This window comes from Podarcis cretensis, assembly GCF_951804945.1.
Source record: "Podarcis cretensis genome assembly, chromosome: 7".
Classification (NCBI taxonomy): domain Eukaryota; kingdom Metazoa; phylum Chordata; class Lepidosauria; order Squamata; family Lacertidae; genus Podarcis; species Podarcis cretensis.
In genome coordinates this window covers 70,842,697-70,867,671 of record NC_137176.1, presented here as the reverse complement: position 1 = coordinate 70,867,671, position 24,975 = coordinate 70,842,697, and the positions used below count along the sequence as shown (strand labels likewise).

Sequence of the window (24,975 nt, the reverse complement as noted above, 5' to 3'; positions counted from 1 at the left end):
AAAACGTTTTATTTGCAGCTTTATAGCTGAGTCCTCAGCCTAAATGGGAACCATGTGCGGTGTCTTGAGTTCCTTGGAGAAAAGCTGGGATACAGATGAAATACTTTTATTTACTTTCTTATAACCTGCCCCTCATCATTCACACTATCCCATGGAGAGAGGCACAGGAAGCGTACAGCTTCCGGGTCATGTTACCAGCATGACTAAGCTGCTTCTGGCGAACCAGACCAGTGCACGGAAACACCATTTACCTTCCCGCCGGAGCGGTGCCTATTTATCTACTTGCACTTTGACGTACTTTCAAACTGCTGGGTTGGCAGGAGCAGGGACCGAGCAACGGGAGCTCACCCCGTCACGGGGATTCAAACCGCCGACCTTCTGATCGGCAAGCCCTAGGCTCTGTGGTTTAACCCACAGTGCCTAGAGAGACTTAAAAAGGATGACATTTGGCCCTCAGCTCTCTTGTTCATAGCTCCTACATTGTCTCCAACCTACCTTTATAATCTCTCCCTCTCTCCCTCAACTCTTTTTCTCCTCTCCTATGTTTATCTTGACTTCCGTCACCTCTACTTCCTCAAGTAGTTGTGTGCCACACCTGCAAGAGAAATGCCAGCTGCAATTCCATTCCCCCCGCCCAACACCACATTTTCCATGGAAAATGCATTGAGCTGTTCAGATTCTGGCCAGTCCTGGTTGCATTTCCCTTCCGTCAATATTTTATCAACTCCTTCACAGCACCTGCCCTTAATCCAGTATGCCAAACCAGTTCTCTTGTTTGTTTTGGATATCCTTCTTTGGATACCCTATCTAGACTTTAGGCTGATTTTGTGCACATGTCAGGTAGTTTTTTCTTTAATAAATAGACTCACAGGCATCTGTGCATGCCAGCTTTACTGAAGTGCCAAATATGGGGAAAGGGAATCTGAGGCTCTGTGAGATTTGGAAAGAGTGTGCTATGCACAGTGCTAGGAAGGCTAAGAAAGGGCAGAAAATAAAATTTAGAAGCACTATTGTGCAGATATTTTACTTTCTATCTTTAAAAAGGCCAGTCCTTCAAAAATTAAAATATCATTTAAAAATAAAATAGAATCGAACAAATGTCTATTTAAGATGGCAATCTGCAGTTTATGTGCTGTTTACTGGTACATGGAATAATTATTGCTCTGCTAACTCATCCGCTGCTCTGCATCCATCCCCGTTTCAAAACAAAACCAAACCTCAAAATGTTCATCATGGGATGCAGGTTGCAATAATCATTCAGGTAATTTTCTGCTACAAAATGAAAGAACAAGCAAAAAAGCCGGTGCAGATATTCATATCTTAAATCAAGGTGGGGAGGGGAAATGGATTTCATCCTTGCAGTTTTAGAGAATGGAGGGAGACTGTAAACATAACAAGATAATGAAGGAAATGCAATTGCAAAGAGAAGTTCTTGCAGATAGACGTTAAGGGGATTGTAAGGGGAGCAGCTAATGTGCACAGCAACTGGCCATTGTGCACACCCATGAGGCCTCATGGAGAATGTGCACATAACCCTTTCATGAAGAGGGACTTGTGCGCATTTCCTGGTCAATATACATAATCTCCAGCAGGCATGGGAAATGTGCATATTTCGGCTGAATTTTGCACATTCTATAGCCAACATATAGTGGTTAGAATGCTGGAATAGGATGCAGGAGAACAATGTTCAAATCCTCACTCAGCCTTGAAGCTCACTGGGTGTCCTTGGACTGTCCTAACCTACCTCACACGGTTGTCACAGTGATAAAATGGAGATCAGGGTAGAGAACTACGTGTGCAATCTGGAGCTTCTTGGAGGATAGGTGGGATGTAGGTGTAATAAATACTGTAAACAACTCATGTAGAACTCTGGAAGTTCAGGGCTCTAAATCACATGGGGAGCTTACTCAAGAGCATCAGGCTCCCCAGTGGACATCACAGAACGGCCTCTACCACAGATCACAGTGAGCTGGGCAGCCTGTATGGGAGAAGACAACCATTCATAGAATCATAGAATCATAGAATCATAGAGTTGGAAGAGACCACAAGGGCCATCGAGTCCAACCCCCTGCCAAGCAGGAAACACCATCAGAGCACTCCTGACATTCAGATAACCTGCTCCCAAGGTGTTTAGGGCCTTATGAGTCAAAATTAATACCTTAAACCATGGGTAGCCAACCTGATTCCCTACAGATGTTATGGACTACAGCCCCATTCCGCATTGCCAATGGCCGGGGGTGCTAATAGTTGTCATCTAAAACATCTGGAGCAGACCATGTTGGCTACCCCAGCCTTAAAGCTAATATCCATTTGATTGGATTCCACATTGCTTGTGTTGTGCCTGGTACAACGAAGCACCAACAGTGCGGTATTTATTCTCTTGCTTGGCTTTTAAAAAACCTTCAAGAAATACCTGTCCACTTAGATAGCTTTCAGGGGGTACCTACCTACAGGATACCTACCCACTTCATGCATCTGTCAAAATAGACTCAAGTCCATAGAGGTTTTTGGCTCAAAGTGAATTTTACCTTCTAAAAATGTGTTTTTATTGAAGGAGCCCCCACAGTCTTGTTTTTGTTCAGCCACCACTTTGGAAAAGAGAATTAGTTATCTCAGGCTAGTGAATGGGTGGCTGTGGATCATGGTTTTTAGAGCCTTTTCAAACTTTTACTTAGCACTGTTTCTGCAATGAACCTGTTAGCTTTTGAACATTATGCGTAAAAATATCCTTTTGCTAGACAGTAAGGGGGATGGCTATTCAATTGACACTCCAAACCAGATGCCTCATGCTTCTTCTTCTTCCATTATTATTTCCTCTGTGGATTCTACATGATGTGACATTTTATCTGTTATCTTTCCAGGCACGGGGGAAGCAAACGAGGGAGCTGATTAACAGAACCCCGTGCGCAACTAGGAAGCACCGTTCCTCAAGTGCTGAGATGCACAACTGAGCTTTTCAGGCTAATTTGAATGGTGGTGATTGTGTAATGAGAAGGAAGAAAACTGAGAAACATTTATGATTTACTCCGACAGCTGGAATGTACTTATCCAGCCAACGGAGAGGGGGGAAATATTGCTGCTTTTAGTGAAGAAGAGCATAAGTCAAAGTGAAGAAAAACACAGCAATGTTGTGATCAGCACAGGGAAGGAGAAAACAGCCTCAGTTGGTTGGGGTGTCCAAATTCAATACAGATGATATTTGTCTCCGTTAGCTAAAGAATGCCTTAGGAGACAGAGTGAAAGGTCAGGATAGATGTAATCGAGAGAGACAGCAGTTACTCCATTTTCTCATAATAGGGATTCCATTGATAGCTTGCTCACACATCTGTACACACTCGTTTGAAGCGATTCCAGATAATTGGCTAGGTGCTGGCCTCGCTGTGATGGAAATGGCTCAACATGGCCAAATGTTTCTCACAATGGAACATACAGAAAGCAAAGTGTGAAAAATATCCTGGGTAAAGGGAAAAACCTTGTTGAATATGCTTTAGGTGGGAAGCTAACTCCTGATCAGTGCCCTTGGAGGGCCAGTGGGGCCTTCAGAATCATAGCTTACCTGCCTGGGTGTGAACAGCAATTCTGGCAATTTGAATTTTGAGTTACTGGCCCCTCCAGTCTCTGCCAAGAGGTGCAAGATTACAGAGATTTTGGCACTTAACCATGGTTTGTGTTTCCAATGGAAAATGAGGCACAGCGGAGACTGTAGTGTCTTTATGAATTTTTTTTTTGCACATATTTACATCTGAGTTTCGATGAGGAGTGGGTTCTGAGCATCCCAACTCCAGAGGGGCTTGCTCCCTGCAGCGGAGCAACATTCGATTCAAAGGCACCCAAAACACTATCTCTGTGTCTCCTCCACATGATTTGTACGTCCATTGGCCTGCATGCCATCTGGCTCTACCCTTCTTTTTCTCATATCCCCTTGCTAAAATGCAACCCAAGCCTCTTGAAAAAAAGAAGACTTTCTGTGGTGACATCACACCCCCTGTGACCCTGGCAACCTTCCTCTCCCAACTCTGCTCTTGTATTTTGCTAACTAACACATAACTGGGGGAGGGACTCCATTTTGTCTCAATGGTTCACTTTTTGTCAGGGTAATGACTCTGCCATCACCTCTTTTGTTCTTTGATGGTACCTCTCTCAGCCGATCTCCTGAGGAAGCTGGTTTGACTTCTTTTTTAGGCCTTGTGAAATCCATTAATCAAACCCTACATTGACTAATTTCAGAAATTATGGGGACAACCTGGCAGCCAGGAATCTTAGGGGATCCTTGTACCCTGCAAACCCATTATACTAGGTAGAGAAAAGCAGTCTGAAGGTGGCTCCATACTGTCAGTATTTTGGAGCGGGGATTCAAGTGAAAGTTGGTCATTCCCTGTGTTGGCGAGGCTCATTTGACAACAACAAGAAACCAAGCCTTCGTGTCATTGACCCAGCATTGTGGAACACTCTGCCAACAGAGATTCAGCAGGTGTCTTCAAGTTTTAAATGCATGCTGAAAACTTGTCTATTCCATTGGGCTTTTACAGGCGGTTAAGAATAACTCCACAATACATAGGTGATTTTTGATTTCAACTTTCTATATGGTTTTTATTGTGTGGTTTGATGTGCTATTGTTGCAAACCACTCTGATTTTTTATGAATAGTGGTATATAAAGTTTAATATATAAGTAAAAGCAAAAGAATAGATTGTGTAGCTGTCTATCATTCTACGTGCACGCACACACACATACACATTGCTATTAATAACTTCTTTCTCTTTGCAATAACCTTACTGTGAGCCACAAATCTCAGAAGCAAATACAAACATATTGCCACATTAGAGACAGTGGGAATAAAGTGCTCCTGAGTGGCTTGTGGACAGCAGCCTGCCGTTTGTGACTCTTTGACCAGCCATAAAGCTTAAGCGCTGGTGCTGACCACCCATGAGCTGGTTGCAACATTTCTGCAGAGGATTTTAAAATGTTTCTCATTGCCAAGAGCTAATCTGTCTTTAAGTGCTTTAGAGTAATGGAAAGTCCTGTGCCAGAAGCGAGAAAGGAAACATAGCATAACATGCTTGGGTCTGGATGTGGTCAATTAAGCATAGCAGCTAAAAAAGGCTGCTAACTTGCTTTCTTAAAATAAAAACAGGCGATCAGTGGGCCAGTTTATGTAAGCACGCTGTGCGATGCAAAACAGAATGTGAGCATTGGGAAAATTCATAAATGTTAAGTAATACTTGCTGTTTAAATATGATCCATATACATGTATAAGTATACTAGTACACATATATACACAATAAGCAAGTACAGGTTTAGGTAAGCGATGTTCCAGAAGACCACCTTGTGGTTGCCACTAATTATTATTATTATTATTATTATTATTATTATTATTATTATTATTATTATTACAGTGGTACCTCAGGTTACATACGCTTACATGTTGTTGTTGTTTAGTCGTTTAGTCGTGTCCGACTCTTTGTGACCCCATGGACCAGAGAACGCCAGGCACTCCTGTCTTCCACTGCCTCCCGCAGCTTGGTCAGACTCATGCTGGTAACCTCGAAAACACTTCTCCTTGTGCCCTCCATCTTTCCCAACATCAGGGTCTTCTCCAGGGAGTCTTCTCTTCTCAACGTGATCCACCTGGAGGAGGAACCGGCAAGCCACTCCAGTATCCCTGCCAAGAAAACTCCATGGACAAAGACAACAGGCATACGCTTACATAGACTCCGCTAACCCAAAAATAGTTCCTCGGGTTAAGAACTTTGCTTCAGGATGAGAACAGAAATCGTGCTCTGGTGGCGTGGTGGCACAGGAGGCCCCATTAGCTAAAGTGGTGCTTTAGGTTAAGAACAGTTTCAGGTTAAGAACAGGCCTCCGAAATGAATTAAGTACTTAACCCGAGGTACCAGTGTATTATATTGCATTTGCACCCCACCTTTTTCTCCAATGAACTCAAAGTGGCACCTACAGTTATCCCCCTCCTCATTCAATCCCCACAACAACTCTGTAAAGTTGGTTAGGCTAAGAAGTAGTGACTGGCCCAAGGTGAGCTTCAAAGCCAAGTGGGGATTTGAATCCTGGTCTCCCAGGCTGTAACCCAACACTTTGGTCTTGCTTAATTTAAAGCAACACCCCAAGAAAGAGGGGGGGGAGCAGGGGAGAGTGCCAGCATGGTATGGTGGTTAAGAGCGGTAGTCTTGTAATCTGGTGAACCGGGTTCGCGTCTCCGCTCCTCCACCTGCAGCTGCTGGGTGACCTTGGGCTAGTCACACTTCTCTGAAGTCTCTCAGCCCCACTCACCTCATAGAGTGTTTGTTGTGGGGGAGGAAGGGAAAGGAGAATGTTAGCCGCTTTGAGACTCCTTCGGGTAGTGATAAAGCGGGATATCAAATCCAAACTCCTCTTCTTCTTCTCTAAGATTGTTCTTCCTACCTGCACTTTTTAATAAGCACTTGTATTAAACAATTATGCTGTCCGATTAATCACAACACTTTTAAATCCATTTTGCTTTTGGCATGTGGTCCCCAGAAGGTTGCTTATAAAGTTCATCTTCTTCTATGGTGATCACTAAAAGCTGAATAAGATTGTCTTCCATGAGCACGGTCTTAACAGTGACTGTGGAGGCCAGTTCTGGATCCACACATCCTTCCACAGTGGGGACATAGGTTTCCGGGCAGGAGTTGATCACGGTGATGGTTTGCCAAGCGGGTTTGTAGCTTACAAAGTTATATGGCCCTTGGCCATAGGAAAACCGCCTTCATATGGTTCCCTTCCCTGGTCATAATGGAACAACCCAACAGAACCATGAGGTTTGTGCATAGTTATCATAACCATGGAATGTTGGGGGGGGGGGGAGGAGAGAGAAAAGAAAAGTGGGTGAATAATACATCCTATTTGAGCTCCTTACAGCTTATATTACCCTGGAGAAGGGAATGAACAGGAGCTCTCCTGCTAAAGAGCGAGGAAGATACACACTGCAACATTTTGTTGCAACTTGTTTCTCCTATAACAGTAATACCTTAAAACAGGGCAGTTCTCTTCTTTTCCAAGAAAGATTTCCAGCTACAACTCTCCCACAATACAGCTGGTCCATAGCTATAAGTACAAATGGTGGCTCATCAGAGAATAGCTCCCTGGGAACTGAAAGCAGCAGTACTATAGGCAGGAACCAAAATGGTTAGCTTGGGACTTTCCTTAAAGTGCTGTATTCATAGGGGATTACCTTCCACCTGAGTTGACTCAAACAGTCATTCCTTTATCAGAAAATATACAGCATATGAAAAACCACGATTTTTAAAATAGCTTTTGTTTCAAAGCTTTCATGGCTTGAAACACCTTCTTACCTGTCTGATAAAATAAAATGCATTTTCTTAACCCAAGGTACCACTGTATTGTGATGGTATAAAATCTCTATCCAATCTCTTTATTGCAACAAATCCAGTTATGCCATTTTAGACACAATGTTACTGATAAGAATGTCAAATTTACGCATTGGCTTTGGGTACAGAACACTTTGTGCACTTTGCATACAAAAAAAGTTATTCTTAATAGTTGTTGTATTTTTTAAAAATGTTTGCCCTGCCAGTTACTTTTAGTATTCGAGAGGCATGGTTATTCTATAAAGTGAGATACACACCTACAAGTTTTGTGCTTTGCATATACAGTGGTACCTCGGGTTAAGTACTTAATTCGTTCCGGAGGTCCGTTCTTAACCTGAAACTGTTCTTAACCTGAAGCACCACTTTAGCTAATGGGGCCTCCTGCTGCTGCCGCGCCTCTGGAGCATGATTTCTGTTCTCATCCTGAAGCAAAGTTCTTAACCTGAAGTACTATTTCTGGGTTAATGGAGTCTGTAACCTGAAGCATATGTAACCTGAAGCGTATGTAACCCGTGGTACCACTGTAGAAGTAGACAAGCTCCCATCTTTAGGTTAAGGGCAGAAGGAAGCAGAAAGTGAGGAGTGGGCTGCTCAGCTGTGCAGATGGTAAAATTGTTCTTTGGTTGTATCAGTTCAGAATGTAGAGCAGGAGGAGTGGAAGACACATGTCTGAATGTTCTCCCAAGCAAATTATTATTATTATTATTATTATTATTATTATTATTATTATTATTATTATTCACATGGAAGACTAACAAGACTGGGGAGCAGTAGGTTTAGAACTATTCTCTATAATATCTTATCTAGATATCTATGGGACCCTCCAAGCATCCTTTCTATAATACGTTCATGATTATTTGTGCTCAGAATGATATTGAGGTTGTTATACACAATCCTGCTTTCAATACTATTTGTACCTGAAAAAAATTCAGGGTTCATTTGCAATCAGTGCATGTTTTATACCTTCCTGCTGAAATCCTGGAACTGTTCATTCTACAAATTTTCCAGGGTGGGTTGTGGTGGGGTTGTTTTTTTTTGGGGGGGGGTGTTCCACTTTTGTTGTGCTATAGTGCAAGAGTCCCCCTCCAGTTGGCAATAATGCAGTAACACTGAAGAAGCATCACAGAAGAACATGTGGACTATCCAGTATAAATCCACCACTAGTACACTATTATTGCAGCAGCCAGGATCGTCTTGGGGCTCAATTCCCACATATTTTGTAGAGAAAAGAGATGATTCAAATGAGGGCTGCAAGAATGATTGGAATCAGTTTTTTAATCAATGGCAATTTTAACTGATTCATCAGTGAAGGTCAAATTTAATCACTGGGACTGCGAGTTATCTTGCTGCCGCCCAGGTTGTGTTGACCCTGTAACAAGTGGTTGTAAGCACAACTTCCGTTTCGAGGCAATGTTGCAGGGAATGCCTGCTTCGGACATGAACAAAGACTAAAGACCACGCATCCTGCCTGCCAGACCAGCAGGAAATAGATAAAGTCAAAACACCTTGTAAGGGGGAGTAAGACAGTTTGAGGTATCAGGCGTGATCCTGCCCAGTCAGCAAGCCTTGAGGGCTCAAATTTCAGTGGCAACCTGTGTGACACCAAAATTTGGTGCCCTCCTGCCTCTCAACTTCCATTCTACATTATAGTTGTGATGCCCCTGAGGTTCAGCACTAGGACTGGGCGATACATCAATATATGAGAAGCATATGTATGATGTATGATGATATGTATTGATGTATGAGAAGCAGACTGCGATGTCGGTTTCACTCAGCCGTATATCGCTGGTGAAACCGCCGCCGCCACTCCTGAGTCTCTCTGCTAGCAGCATCCACTGTAGGGAGTCAAGATTTTCTTCCTCTCCAGTGGGCACTGCTAGCAGAGGAACTCAGGAGCGGCAGCGGTTTCACCAGCGATATATCGCTGGTGAAACCTCCATCCTACTCTGCCCTCATACAATGAAGAGGGAGAAACAAGTTGTATCGGCAAGGCTCCAATACAGCTTCTTCTTCCCTCTGCATCTTTAAACTGCTCAACGGAGGAGTGTGTAGCTGCCCCTGCCTCAGTCAAGCAGTTAAAGGAGCCCCCAGTCCAGTGCTGGCTTCTGCAAGCCTGCAATGGGGTGGGGGCTCTGTGAAAATGCTCAGCTGAGGGGAGTGTGTCACCGCTCCCTGCAGTGAGCAGTTAAAGGAGCCCCAATGCTTCGCCCGCTCGCAGCAAGAGCACTAGGGCTGTCTCAGCTGGGGGGGGAGGGACATTCCCTCCCCGCAGCTGAACAGCACAAACAAGCTGTGTTGTCCCAGCTTGCAAGCCTGGGTGAAACCAACTCTGCTCTCGAGGTGAGGGCTGGGGCAGTTTCACCCGCTGTCTCGCGGGCAGAGGCCAATGCACCTTGTTTTTTCAACATTGCGGTGTATCGCCAAACCATGATGTTTGGTTGGCAAATACACTGCTGTGTTGAAAAGCTGATATCTCCCAGGCCTACCGAGCATCCAGTGCTACCAAAGTGCTCGTGCTTCCCTAAATCTGCCTCTGCTGCCTGGCCTTGAGGAAAGGTGTGTAATACAATTTGGGTATTGATGAGGAGTTTCTCTCTGCCTGTCAGGTCGAAGAGGAGCACCACCAGCTCCCCTGACCAGAAAAGGTGGGAGCCAGAAAAAGACAGCGCTGGACACTGAGGGAACACTGCACACTTGCCTGACCCGGAAAAGGGCAAGCCAGAAGCAGAGGTTCAGGGCTTCCTGTTTCCGGTGGTGAGAAATGGCTGACTCCCACATGATCGGACCTCAGTTGTGCCGGTAGTTCAGGGTGATATGGGGGTAATTAGCCCTGGCAGACTCCCCAGGGTGGGGGAGGACTGTCTCATAGACCCGCAGATCGTCCGAGATTGTCAGCTGGCATCAAGGTGCAAGTGGCAGGACCCTGGGTCCCAGAGCACGACATGGCTGGCACTCTCCTATATATCATTCTCATAGCCGGAAATATCTCTTTGATAAAATGATTGAATTTGGACAATAAACAGACATAGTCTGGACCGAAGAAAACTAAGGAAAAACCTGCATAACTGTACAGTCCCTGGTGTTTAAGTTTAAGCTCAGACTTCAAAGAGATTCTCATCATGGTGTGTGGATTACAGAGATGTTTGGTGTGTCTTTTGTTTCTTCTTAACAACTACAACTAGTTTTCTATGCCAAGCCTCATTAAGAAACCTTTAAAAAAAACGGAGTACATATGGACTTCTATTTATGATTAAGTATTCAGCTGCACAGCTTTACTTAGACTTGATAAAGATAAAAGAAGAAACAAGATGGCGTTTGTTAGTATGACGCAGCACGGGAAAATGAGAATTCTTCCCTTTTTTGAGGGAAGTGGGAAATACAATGGTACCTCGGGTTACATACGCTTCAGATTACATACACTTCAGGTTACAGACTCCGCTAACCTAGAAATATTACCTCGGGTTAAGAACTTTGCTTCAGGATAAGAACAGAAATCGTGCTCCGGTGGCACGGCGGCAGCAGGAGGCCCCATTAGCTAAAAAAATGCCCTACTCGAGAAATAATAGTTAAGAGTAAAGAGGGTGGAGGCAAAGGAAACTTCTTATTGTGTCAAGAATGGCTCAACCTGCTATAACTTGGTTATGAGCAAAATGAAAAGCCAGGTTGCCACACCTACCACCCCCCCCCCCGAAGTGAGAGGCAAGGGGGAGGAAAAAAATTTTGGAAATGATTTTTATTGGTTTTACAAAATAAATCTCACAGTTAGCACATTTAAGTTTTAAAATCAAGCAAGACTCTTCAGACTTCCCTCCTCCCCTCCGTGGGTCCCTTGTATATCTAAATCAACTGCATATTATAATTCATCTGCATTATAGTCTTCCAAAATATCCAAAGTCTATGTAACGTTGCAAGAGTTATTTTAAGCCTGCCAAAGAGCTCAAATGATTACAGTGTTCTTTTAAGTACAATCTGTATTTGCCCCATTCTCTATTGAAGTTTTGATCCTCCCAATTTCTGATTTTTCCAGTCAGTCTCGCCATCTCTGCATAATCTAGTATTTTCATCTGCCAGTCCGCTTTTGTCGGCATCTTATCCTCTTTCCGATCAAGCGATGTAAATTTGTGTGTGTGAAATACCATAAATAAACAAATGACAATGATCCAGGAGGCAAGTAGATGTATCCCTCACCACTTACAAATTCCTTAATATGGCATCCCAAGATGAAGAAAATAAAACGGATATATAATGGACCACTTACACTATGGGAGGAGAATTTCTATTGAAGATTCGTAAGTAAAATTTCCCAAAATACAGAGGGCGCATGCTGGATTTGTGCACATCGTCCGACCCATTAAATAGAACAGGGGTCAGCAAACATTTTCAGCAGGGGCCAGTCCACTGTCCCTCAGACCTTGGGGGGGGCTATATTTTTTGGGGGGGAAATGAACGAATTCCTATGCCCCACAAATAACCCAGAGATGCATTTTAAATAAAAGCACACATTCTACTCATGTAAAAACATGCTGATTCCTGGACAGTCTATGGGCTGGATTTAGAAGGCGATTGGGCCGGATCCGGGCCCCGGGCCTTAGCTTGCCTACCCATGAAATAGAAGGAACCCTTCTAGTAGGGATACCTGTGTCTTTGTCAGATTCTGTTCTTGAATTTCCACTAAACTGGAATTTAACACCCCTAAATATGACTAAGGACAGTATCTGGTTCTAGGTGGAAAGACTGTTGGACCAGAAAATTCATTGGAAAAGGGTGGATCCAATGAATCCAATCAGGTTATCAAATGGCACCAACTATGTTCTCAAACATAACCTTCATATCCCCGAGGATGAAGAGTCAGAGCCAGCGGATTGGTGGTGGGACACTGAGGAGAGGTCAGAGGGAGAAGATTGGGAGGAGGGGCTGGATGCTGAAGGGGCAACAGGGTTTAGTGAGCAGGAAGAGCCTGCGGCAGGGAGCAGTTCAGACTCTGAGGCTGAAGCAGAGGAAGGGGATCAAGAGGCTGCTGAAGAATCTAGGGAGTCTCCTTCTCCCGCTGCAACAAGCTCCCCTCTCCCCTGGTCTCCATGAAAGCACAGAATAATGAGGAGAACAGACCAGAGGCGCACAGATACAGTTTGAGACTGCTTGGAAAACATCCAGGAGAGGAGACACTGTAGAGAAGGTGGAAGAGTGGGTTTTCAGTCCTGGCAACTGCTCCATAGGGGCAAGACCTACTGGGAATTGCTGTTGAGACCACTAGGTTGAGTTGTATGTTCATTTCCTTGAATAGTTAACTTCATTGTCAATGCAGATCTCCTTCCTTTATTGCTGACCTGAGTCTGACTCCAGCTGTTACACATACGTTCAGATTGCTTGATCGCGGTCAGGGCCTTTTTTCATCTGAAACCCCCTGGAACTGAGTCCCAGCACCTCTTTGTAGCGTACCAGCAGCTGTATAACGGCATGGCGCCCCGGGCTGCATGTCAGAGGCTTCGGGCTACATGCCTTTCATGGCTTTGTGTCAGAGGTTATGGGGCAGCGAGGCGGAGGCGACGCTTTAATGTGGCCGCAGCGGGTTGTCCATCAAAAAAAAAAAAAAAAAGTGGGAGTTCCTGCACCTTTTTCTAGAAAAAATAATACAGCATAATACCGTACTTTTGGAAAGTAAGATGCAAGCTAGTTTGTTGACATTTATCTCAAATCTCAGGTGCCTGGAATAGCATTTTTCTGAGGGCTGCCCATCATTTCATGTTCTGTACTCCTGGTACAGATACCCACACAAAAGCACATCTAATAATGTATGTGCGGCACACGTCCGTTTAAATTCTGTCAACTGAATAAAGGCCTTCTGTCGTTGTTTTAAACCTATCTGAGGCTGATTATTTAATTTTAGGCTGTGCATACCTTCCTTGAAACCAAAGGTAACACACATCACTAACCACCTTTAGTTCTTCCTAGTTTCATCTGATCAGGCTGTGGGACATTCTATCAGTGGACGTATTTCTGAGATTTTATACCTTGCTTTTCTATCTGATGCTTTTCATTCATTTCTTTTTAGATTAACATTTATAAGCTGCTTTCCCCATCTCCCGAAAAGTGCAAAGCAAGATGCGGCAGCATAACGAAACGAAATGGGATTAAAAAAGAACCTCACACACCCAATTAAACAGATGCAATATAAAAAAATAAAAAGTAAAATCTGGCTTGTACGTTCCCGACCGTGGGCTTTGGTCTGCCTGCCTGTTGGAAGACTTCCTCCTGGACAACATTTCTGGTCCCTTGCCGTGGAGTAGCCCGACCAGATCCCCGGACGGGTTCCAACGTGCACACACACCCGTGCACACACACCCGCGTGTGTGTGTGTGTGTGTGTGTGACAAACGACCTATTGAAATGGCTTCCGCGCGCCGTGCTGCGGTTGCCACGACAACCAATGCTCTTTTGGTTTTGCATCGGGCCATGTGACAGCGACTTTGACGTCAGCCGGAGGCAGGCGATGTGGTGGGAGCTTGGCGAGCCGGGGGAGAGTGAGAATCTCTCCGCTGGCGGTGGAGGCTGCCGGGCTTATCTCGCTCGCTCGCTCTTGCGCGCGCTCGCCGCCGCCTGCCTGCCTGCCTGCCTGCCTCGGGCTGCCGGAGCATGGAGCACTGAAGAGCTGCCTTTCTGCACGGTGAGGTAAAGAAAGCATTATTAGTATTAGTATTATTATTAGCATTGTTCTCTCCCCGCGCGCCAGGGCAATTCCACGCCTCGCTTTCCTGCCCGCCACTATTGCGCTTGTTTCGGCTGCTTGGCGAGTTTCCCGCTAGAGGAGCCGCGGAAGAGGCGCTTGGACTTCTCCCTCCACGCACTTGAACCGGCGGCAGCGGCGGAGGGAAATGAAGCGGAGGGATCCCAGGCGGGACACTTCTCAAGCCTCCCGGGATAAAGCGCGTGTGTATGTCTGGGTGGGGGAAACACGAGTTGTGTCTGGAGCCACGCTTCCGCCCAGCTTCCCCAAGGCTTCGGGGGAGCCTCGGAGCTTTAGGTCGAGGCTTTCAGTGCGCGCTCATGAATTTGCCTTCCTGATCCGACTTGGCCGAGGGCTCTCTTTTTACGCAGCGCCTTGGCGGCGCTTGCCCGAAGGGGGCCCCGATCCTCGGTGTGTGGGGGGCTTCCTCGCCCAGGTTACGGGCTAGACTGCAACCTGAGCAGGGGTTTCCTGGGGAGGAAGTCCCGTTGAATGCCCTGGGAGCGAACTTCTCAGGGCGCGCAAGTGTAAGGAGGCACCACCGGCTGATGGGGAAAGGAAGGAGGTTAGCAAAACCAACGCTGGAAGCTGCATTCTCTCCCCTTCCCCGGTAGGCGAGATTTTGTTTCAGTTTGCAGAAGCATCTTATTTTTGCAAGGGGAAAGGGTGGTAAACAGGCTGTAAGCAGCAGGGAAGGGGGTCTCAGGAGCAGCCTGACAGCGTAATCTGAAATGTGTGCTGCTGAGATACTAGATGAAAAGTAGTGAACTGTGTGGCTCTTTTCCCACTCTGCCAATCCCACTTGTAGCTTCGCCTTTCAAGTTCTTCTGCGGCGGAAAAGTTGCAAGAGCTAAAAAAAGGATACCTCAGTGGAACATTATTTTCTTCTTTGAATAAGTAGAAGGCTGCTTCCTCCAGTCCCCTTTGTTAAAGGAAGGGTGGGGGAAGATGGTTGTATTATGTGCAGAAATATTATTTGCAGAAACCTTGATAATGGAGGGTATGAATATGATTGGATATGGGTGTTTGCCGATGTTTTCCACCTTCAGAACGGAGGAAGGCTCATGAATTAGAACAAAGATACAATGCACTGCTTGTCTTTTTCTAACCAAAAGTGTAGGGCTTTATTATTACTAGCAATAAAAGAAACCACATTTCTTTGAAAAGTCTTGTGGATCTCTACACTGCATTTGAAACATAGCTGGCAATTTAAGTGTGCACGCATGCACTAGTTAAACAAAGGTGTGAAAGTAATGTGGTTAAACTTTTCAGGGATATGAATGAAAGCAGCTTTGAAAAATTATTGCAAGTTATCTTGCTTTGGTGTGAAGATTTAAGTGAGAAAGCAACTGTAGATTTGATTTTCTGGGAGTTGGAGAAATAAATGCATCGTCTTTCTCAACATGCTTATGCTGAAACTTATTCAAGTTGTTGTTTTATATTAACTTGTGAATGGTGTTCTTTTTTAAAACTGCATTTTTTTGTGTTTGGCCCATTTGTGAACATTGGGGGTTGCTGCCCAGCTTCCCTGCTTAGGTAAAATGTAGCTAAGCAATCTCAATGATTGCAGCTGTTTCAAAGTACCACAGGGAATGTAATTTTACTGATCTATTAAAATTCTACATGGAGTCCCTCCAGGGACAAACAAAGCCTTTTAAACGCCCCACTGTGTGTATTAATCAGTTCCTAGACTTGAAGGCAGGACTGTGAGCCCCTTTTGCCTACAAACAGTAGACCAGTTGTTCAGTTGTAGGGAAATATTGCTTTGAATAATTGCTTTCAAGTGTAGAAACTTTATACAGTAGTCTAGCCCTTTGACTTCCTGAATTGCTGCACAGTACTTGAAATCCACAGTCCTTTATTTGCTTGAAAATAGTCCTGTTGGGTTGCATCCTCAGCTCTGTATTTACTCTGAAGTAGCCCTGCTCCAAAGCAGTGAGTTGTGGAACTGAAATGAATGTAGGAGTTGTAGCAACTAGCTCAACATTTATTAAACCTCAGACTTCTGGGCTTGTGGCCAGACCTTGTAAACTCACACTTTTGAATACAACCACACTCTGCATCTGAAGTTCAGTTGAGCAGATGAGTTATTTGGTTTATTATTGAAATCCTTTTTGTGGCTAGTGCACATGTATGTTGTAGATTTATAGAATTTCTATCTGAAGTCCACTAAAAGGGTTCCCTTGAAACAAGGATGGGGAACCTGCTTGGGAATTCAACACCCACCAGCCCTGACCAGTATGGGCATTGCTAAGACAGGAGCCGTCATGCAACAACCTCAGGAGTGCCACAGGTTCCCCATTCTTGAAACTGAAGTGGCTGTTTAACACAACCCACACCTAATCCCAGATTGGTCCCTTTGTTGGAGGACAAATGTTGTTGTAGTTGCTCACCAAGTGTTAGATTTGCTGGTTGGAAACAGAAGTAACTGTGGGCGCTTATGTTCTCAATCAGGGTTTCACAAACCTGGGTCTCCAGCTGTTTTTGGACTACAGTTCCCATCATCCCTGACCACTGGTCCTGCTAGCTAGGGGTGATGAGAGTTGTAGTAAAAAAAAACAAAACAGCTGGAGACCCAAGTTTTGGAAACCCTGTTCTAAATCCAAAAAGTATTCAGACACCAGAGTTCTTCCACTCTGCCAGCTCCTGTTGTATAATAACCCCAAGTTCCAATGGATGTTATGCAGGGAACATGGGATGAGTTTGTGATTTTTTTTCAGGGTTACAACATCAGAAAGCGATGGAGTGCTGTCTCCCTGGAATGGGGGATGCTGTGATGTGGACGTCAAACCTGTTGCATGTCAACCAGTCATGTCCTAGTGAAGAAGCTGGGGAGGGGTGGGGGACCATCTTAACCATACCTCCTCCTTTATCATGCAGCATGGCATGCTTGCTTGAAACATCTATTTTTGTTCTACTATGCCCAGTTTCAAAAACTTCAATTCAAAAACTTCTGAATAGTGGTAACCCTGTCTAGGGGGCACCATGCATGCCATCCACGTCTCGTGTGAATTTGCCCGCTTGCGTAGTTAAGCCAAACCTGGACTATTGGTGGTGGCATGGAGCCTGTGCACGAGGCTGGGCAATCCAGATGGGCAAAACGATTAACTATATTGCAGTGTCCATATTGCAGCTTCCATAAAATGGACCAAGCCAGCTTTCACCCACCTGGTGCCCTCCAGGTGTTTTGGATTACAACTCCCATCTGCTCTGGGTTCAGTAGAGTTTGATAGGGATTTCTACCTTGTATCTAGACAGGGTCTGTTTGTGAGACATCATTGGACAATAATACACTGTCACTTGGTCAGACATGTTCCAGTGTGCTCGATCCTCCTTAAATTCTTGTTGGCAGGAGTAGATGAGATCATTTCAGTATATTTCAAAAACCTAACGATGCCACTCATGATTATTATTCATGTATAATTCAGTTTGGTTTCATTTCCATATTGGCCACCGGCTATAATAGAAATGCAAAACGCAATGCATAACATTTTAACAAAATCCATATTTTACAGATTGTTATGAAGGGCAACGGAAGTGTCAACCAAAATTAATTGTCATCATAGCAGCCGCAGCTTGAATTTCAATGAAAGTTGTATGAGTTGAATGTAAGCTGCTGACTTGAGTGATACTTCTTGATATCTGTTAGCTAACAAAATTAATGAGCTGATCAAAGCATGATTAAGCATGATTAAGTAGGATTAAACATGTTTGGTTTGTACTAACAAAGTAGGTGCTCATTTTGTGTATGTGGAAAAACAGTCATTGTGTTGTCCTACTTGCAAGTGATTTGAAAGCAAAACTAGTCATTTCTTTTGGCTGTGTTCACACATAACATTAAACCATAGTTAATGTTTAATTATGTTTAACTGTGTCTCAATAAAATGAGCAGTGTCCCTACCTCATTCCTCTCTTCCTCGCCACAACTTTTGGCCTGTCACACCACTTGAAACTGAGCTCAGGGTTTGTTTTCCCCAAATAAATGATGAGCAGGAAGCCAGCAACAAACTATGGCTACCACCTGCAGCTTGCTTGGAGAGCCGTAAACCATGAGCCCAAGTTCAGATAACAAAGACTCGTCATTTGTCGTTCATGGTGTGACCAAGATTGGGGGAGAAGAGAAATAGGGATATTTAAACACTGTGTGCCATCTTGCTGCTTGTTCATGTTGAACCATAGCTAAACATAAAATGTTAAACTTTGATACGATGTGTGAACCATTCCATAGACTGGTAAGAGAGTGCAACCAACCAAATGTTATGCAACCTTCATTCACTTCCATGGGCCTAAAATCCCATTCAAATGGGAGGCTGCACATTTGGGAGGCTGCACCATATGTGTTATCAATTTCTGCATAATTCCAGCTAGTTATGGGGCTTTGTTACTGTGGCTTTATTGCTGCTATGATCGTACGAAACAAGCAGTGGTCATCCAACAGGGATAGAGAGAGCTGGAACAAACCAGGCACATGGCTGCCCAGCATCTAATTATTTGAAGCTGTTGCCTTAGCATTTGAGCAGTTAGTTCAACTGTGGATAGAGCTATCCCCCTCTGCCCCAATGCAATGGTGGCTCCTAGGAGTCAGAAGAGTTTCTACACCTGTGTTCAAAGTGGGATGGGCTGGTGGGTGGTTCTCAAAAGACTTCAGTAAGGAATAACCCAAAAATTCTTCTTCTTCTTCTTCTTCTTCTTCTTCTTCTTCTTCTTCTTCGGCGATCACTCGTAGCCAAGTAAGATTGTCTTCCATAAACACGGTTTTAACAATGAGTCCGTAAGTGACTGTGGAGGCCAATTCTGGATCCACACATCCTTCCACAGCGGGGACATTGGTTTCCGGGTGGGAGTTGATCACAGTGTGGATTTGCCAATCGTGCCTTCCTCTTAGCACGTTTCTCCCTTGTGTCCTGAGTTTGAGTGTCTTCAAAGCCCATGACATCTTTGATAAAGGCTGTTCTCCAACTGGAGCACTCGTTTCCCAGTTGTCAGTGTTTATACTACATTTTTTTTTTTAGATTTGCCTTGAGACAGTCTTTAAACCTCTTTTGTTGACCACCAGCTGTTTCCCAGGTATAATAAGCATCAGCATTGCACAGGACAGAAATGACTTCTGGCAATCAGATTTCTTACCATATAGTGAAACCAAGTTTGTCTGCAAGTACAGCACTGGTTCCTGCAGATTTAGTCCAGGAGGCAATGGCCATGGGATAGACTGTACTTCTCAGGGGTGGCGTGTCTTGGGAGAAGAATACCACGTTGCCATCTCCCTTATGGTGCAGACACCACCTGGCAATTATGCAAGTATGTACCCATTTGTCTACTGTGCATCCCTGTGTGGGGACATATTATAGAAGTCAACCCACTTGGTTGTGGCTCACCATGATTTTATAGCCTGATTTGCAAGTAAGGCTGGATACTGTAGAGTTTCTTGGAGTTCTTCAGTGGGATAGACCCCCCCCTCCCCAGTTTATTTTATAAATACCAGGGCTTGCTGTTTTGGCAAAATATTGAGTACTTAAGAAAGCTGGCTATTGGACCATTTAGCTCAGTGTTGTCTGCACTGATTGACAGTAGCTTTCCAGCATTTCGTACAGGGGTTCCCCCCACCCCAGCCGTCCCTTGAAATGTCCGGGGTTGAATCTAAGGCCCTTTTCAAGGAAAACATTTGGTCCTTCATAGAACTGCAGCCCCCTGGTCTTATCTAACAGGGTTCTGAAGTGTGGGCACAATTCTCACACATATGGTGAAAGCTATATATACTTGTTAACCCTGCTTTTAATTTTTGCCTTCAACTGCATAATCATTTGCATCAATGGAGTCACAAAAGAATGTTACATTTAATGATTTTTTATGTCCGCATGTTCCTGTGCATTTTGGGGAGGAGGCCATGCTGCTGATAGTCCATGGCAAAGACCTGTTAGCTTGCCAAAGCCCATACTCCAGACCTCTGAGGTGGTCTGCTGTATACCATGCTCTCTGCCACAGGGCTGTGCAACTCTTCACCGAGAGTGGTTTTGAACATTATGGAATAGCAGGTGAGGAGGAGGAATTTGTATCCAATTTTTAATTTATTACTTATTTACGATATTTGTAGCCCAGTCTTCATTGAACATTTCCTGTCCCAGAGTGGGAAAGTAAAGTAATAAAAATAAACCAAGATACAAAAAAAAAAGATACAAAAATTACCAAATCATATAAGCAGGTCCAGTAAATAACATATTAACAGTTTTGTCCTAAGATAAACAAGCAAAAACAAAACAACAAGCATTAAAATTCCCAGTTCAGATACCTAGGTGAACACACACACACACACACACACACACACACACACACACACGATTCAAACGGATTAAGCAACTAGCATTCTTAGCAGCAGTTCCCACCCTGTTTTCCCCTCATGGCAGCCCACTCACTTCCCCTCTGTCTTTCACATTAAGAGGGCCCCACTCTGTGGCATCTGACTATCGGTAAATCTGGCTCCTTCTGCACTACACAGTTAAAGCAACATCATACAACTATAAACAGTCATGTCTTCCTGGGAACTGTGGATTGTTAAGAGTGCTGAGAGTTGTTAGGAGACCCCCCCCCCAAGCTACAATTCCCAAAGTAGGATAATAGTTAATCCCTCGCCCCAAGGAACTCTGGCATAGCAAAAGGATTAAATTTATTTATTTATTTATTTCTTGAATGCAAAAAAACCCCCCTCTTGCATTGACTTAGTGCACTAGCAAACATTACTTGGGGCAGGATTCTCCCCTTCCCCCCACACCTCCAAAATTGGCAGGGGGACCCCCATATCAGTGTGTGGGGAGAGAGGAGGAAGAATTCTTCCATCTGGCAAGCTGATTTTCTTGCACATACAGAATGTCTGCAATAGCGTGACGTTGAATTTCACTTGGTCACTATTCTGTGACATATTGGTTGCTCCTACCAAAGGGGTTACAGTTGAGGATTCTGGGTTGCCCCCTTCTATGGACCATCATGGCTGTCTATGTATTCCCTAGATAAAAACACGGTCCTCCCCCACCTTTCTATATGGCTTCCTTGGCATTATTTATCCCACAGGTTACACAAGGATTTGGCACGTGTCCCTCCCATTAGTCTTAATTCGAGGTGCACGTGCCAATCCTTTGCACGCACTCTGGGATGAATCTGCCTGCTTCACATATCACCTCTTTTTATCCATGGAGATGACAGAGTCTTAGTCATCATTATAAGAGACACGGAGCATGGTTTATAGCGCTTTCCCTTAAATAAAATATCAGCCAAAAAAACAAAACAAAACAAAACCCATCATAAAATCTCACCTGCTCTCATACACTGAGTTTATTAAAACCAGACAGAATTTGCAAACAGGCTCAAATTCTGAACGTAGTTGACCTGGTTATTACTGTGCTTTGTTTAATAGGTGTATGCATGTGATGACCTTTGATGGGGGAGGTCAGTGGCAATAAATAAAACGTCAGTCCGGTTTCTCAGCTACATAGGAAGCTGCCTTTATACTAAGTCAGACCATTGGTACTGTATAGCAGTGGCTTTCGTTGGATTTCAGACAGGAGTATTTCCCAGCCTTACCTGGAGATTCAGGGATTGAATCCAGGGGCTTCTGCAGTTTCAGCCTTTCTGCAAATAGCACAAGTAACCCACACATTTGTGCATGGGATGGAGCAGGACTGCAAGGTATCACCATGTGAGGTATAGATGGGTCTCACATTCAGTGTGCTTGGCCTGAATTAAGGGGTGAAAGGCGGCGCGAGTTAAGAGTTTCAAATGGCTCAATAGGGCCCTGTGGGGATCTGCAACCATGTGTACACAATGTATCATCTATGTGTTGTTGTTGTTGTTTAGTCGTTCAGTCGTGTCCGACTCTTCGTGACCCCATGGACCAGAGCACGCCAGGCACTTCTGTCTTCCACTGCCTCCCGCAGTTTGGTCAAACTCATGCTGGTAGCTTCGAGAACACTATCCAACCGTCTCGTCCTCTGTCATCCCCTTCTCCTTGTGCCCTCCATCTTTCCCAACATCCAGGTCTTTTCCAGGGAGTCTTCTCTTCTCATGAGGTGGCCAAAGTATTGGAGCCTCAGTTTCACAATCTGTCCTTCCAGTGAGCACTCAAGGCTGATTTCCTTGTTTTAAGGAAATCATCTATGTAGTTTTATGTATATTTTAAGAAGAAGCCTTTCGATAATATTTTTGTTGAGCTTGCAAAGGCAGTCGGTTCCGTACTTAGTTGCACCTGTTTCATTTATTGCCTTTTCTAATAAGTGTGTAACTAGGCTGTTATAAGGAAACTTAATTTTAACAAGTGTAACTTAGCATACCAGGAGAATGAAAGGAATCTAATACTTTTTTTGAGTTTTAAAAAATGAGCAGATATTTGACGCCTTTCACCAACCAGTTTTAACCACAACCGGACCTCTGTGGAGTTTGCAACAATCAAGACTCACTTTATAAATCAATCCCAGATGCAGTGCATCTGGCATTCAGTCATTACCTCATGGTCTCTTGGAACCCCAAGTACAAAAATTGAACCCCGGAATATTTTTGGTTTTCATCTCCTCAGGAGACTGTTCTGCAGAAGTCTCTGCTGCGACAGTTGATTGCTGCAACAGATTATTAGGAAAAGAGGCTGTTGGGGCTGTATTCTTGCTGCAGTTTAATAGAGCAATACCATTTTGCCAAGGCAGGAGGGAATTGCCTTGTTACTACATCAATGAAAGGGCTGCTGTATCCCATACATGCCCAGGGGGAAACTAGAAAAGACCAAAATGACCATCTGCCATCCCTGGAAACTTCACCAGTGCCCACCAATCAGGAGTTATGCTGGCAATGAGGTCACACATAGTGGGAATCAGTTAACTCCTTCCTTCCTTCCTTCCTTCCTTCCTTCTATATAATGCTTAACACTCTGCTCTCTAAGCAATACACAATGGATTTCAAAATATAAGATCAGTTAAAACTAACCACAAAATCAGAAAAGCTTGCTTAAGATTCCTGCTGATTTTTTAAAAAGTCTTCACCAAGTGCCTGAAGTTTAGTTGGGAGAAGGTGTCTCTCTGATAACAGCTGGGTGGGAGTTCCACAGAACTGAAACCACAAGACAGAATTGCACAGCATCCTGGCTCTGTACATCTGAGCCAAGTCACTGACCGTGACTCTCCCGAAGACCTCAGTGACTGGTCAGGCATACAAGGAATAAGGCAGTATCCCAGGCCCAAGTTATTTAGGACCTTGTAGATTAATTCAAGAACCTTGAACTTGGCCAAGAAGATTAATGTGCTGGAGACTCCTATTTTGAGTCTCCCTACAGCAGGAGAGAAAGAAGTTCCCCTTCAATGCCACACTAAAGCCTATCGACAGGACGACACCATGAACCTGTAACCTGGCTCCCCTTGCAGCCCCTCTGCCCTGGCCATCCATGTAAGCACTTTCTGTTTCGCCTAACAGACCAGCCCAACCACCAGTGGTGAGTCCCACCAGCATGACTGAAGTGTTCTGCTGATGAGTTGTCTTGGCAATGGCCAAGAAGCTTGCTATTTGCTTCTGCCAAATCCACCTCAGCTGGTGGATCTTGAGTATAGCGTTTCATCTCCCTAAACAGTAGGGAATAAAAACTGAAGTTAGAAGATCAGCAATTTTGCAATCATTTTATACCCATCCAATAATTTATGTAGTCAGATTTGCATTTCAGAAAGAGATATGTTATGGAAATATAATTAGAAACCGGAGCTCAAGGATGATGGAATGTAGCATTTCCCAGAGGAAGCCTTGTGGAGAAGCATCTCTCATCATAATACGGGCTGAAATTCTATAGTTAGAGGAAAGGAATGTGCTCTTATGGTATTCCTTTCTTTTATGTGATCTCCCTGTTTCTTTTGGCTGGTTTATCTTCATTCTTTGGGTAAACTTTACATCCACAAAATCATTTATATAACATTCAAGATCCCCCTCCCCATACTGGCGTTCACCTTGATGTTTGCGACAGGATTTCAGTTGTCGCTATAGTGTTGGAGATTCTAGTTACAGGTAGGTAGCCGTGTTGGTCTGCCGTAGTCGAAACAAAATAAAAAATTTCCTTCCAGTAGCACCTTAGAGACCAACTAAGTTTGTTATTGGTAAGAGCTTTCCACACAAAAACTCATACCAATAACAAACTTGGTCTCTAAGGTGCTACTGGAAGGAAATTTTTTATTTTGTGTTGGAGCTTGTTAGGAGTTTGACTAGCAGCCTGATTTTAGCAGCTCTCTGAATACAACTGAACTATTACAATCTTTCCCAGATTTTGCTTTGGTGCAGTGGTTACTCACTTGCGGTGCATCATCTAGACCAGGGGGAGCTAACATGGTTCCTTCCAGAGATTGATGGCCTACAAATCCCATCATTTCTGACCATTGGCCATGCTGACTGAGGCCGATGAGAGTTGTAGCTCAACAACTTCCAGAAGACACTCAGTTTGTGGATACATTGCAAGTGGGAGAAGTAGCTCTCAGAACTCAGGAAGTACAGAAGTTGTTTGGAAATTGCTGCATTAGTGCCATGGGTCTTCGCCAGCTGATACCTGTATAGTTGCCCTGGGCAAGGCAAGCTGGAAAGTGGATTTGTGCATACCTGGTCATATGTATATTAGGACTGAGTAATATTTGGTTGTGATATATCACCAGCTAAACATCGCGATATACCAATATATCACAGTGTCTGACATAAGGATGCTATATAGAGGCACTGGCTGGCTTCACGGCTTTCCCCACATTGTGTTTTTATCACAACACACACACACACACACACACACACATCATGATTCACAATATATTGCCAGGTCAAAAATTATGAAACCGATACCACGATATGGACTTCAAATTGGTTTTGGATGATATATCACCCAACCCAAA

At 44.2% G+C, this 24,975-nt stretch overlaps 1 protein-coding gene across 5 annotated transcripts in view; it reads left to right on the top strand.

Moving 5' to 3' along the window:
• Positions 1-13,845: 13,845 nt before the first annotated feature.
• The window catches only part of NCALD (neurocalcin delta), a 62,320-nt gene continuing 51,190 nt past the window's right edge, over positions 13,846-24,975 (top strand). The window contains exon 1 of one of the 5 annotated variants that reach the window (XM_079984847.1): positions 13,846-14,029. The gene's annotated coding sequence lies outside the window, so the exon portion shown is untranslated. Of the gene's footprint in view, positions 14,035-14,274; positions 14,297-14,511; positions 14,700-14,785; positions 14,930-24,975 lie in introns of those variants that run through there. The other 4 variants (XM_079984846.1, XM_079984850.1, XM_079984848.1 and 1 more) reach the window with 4 other exon arrangements.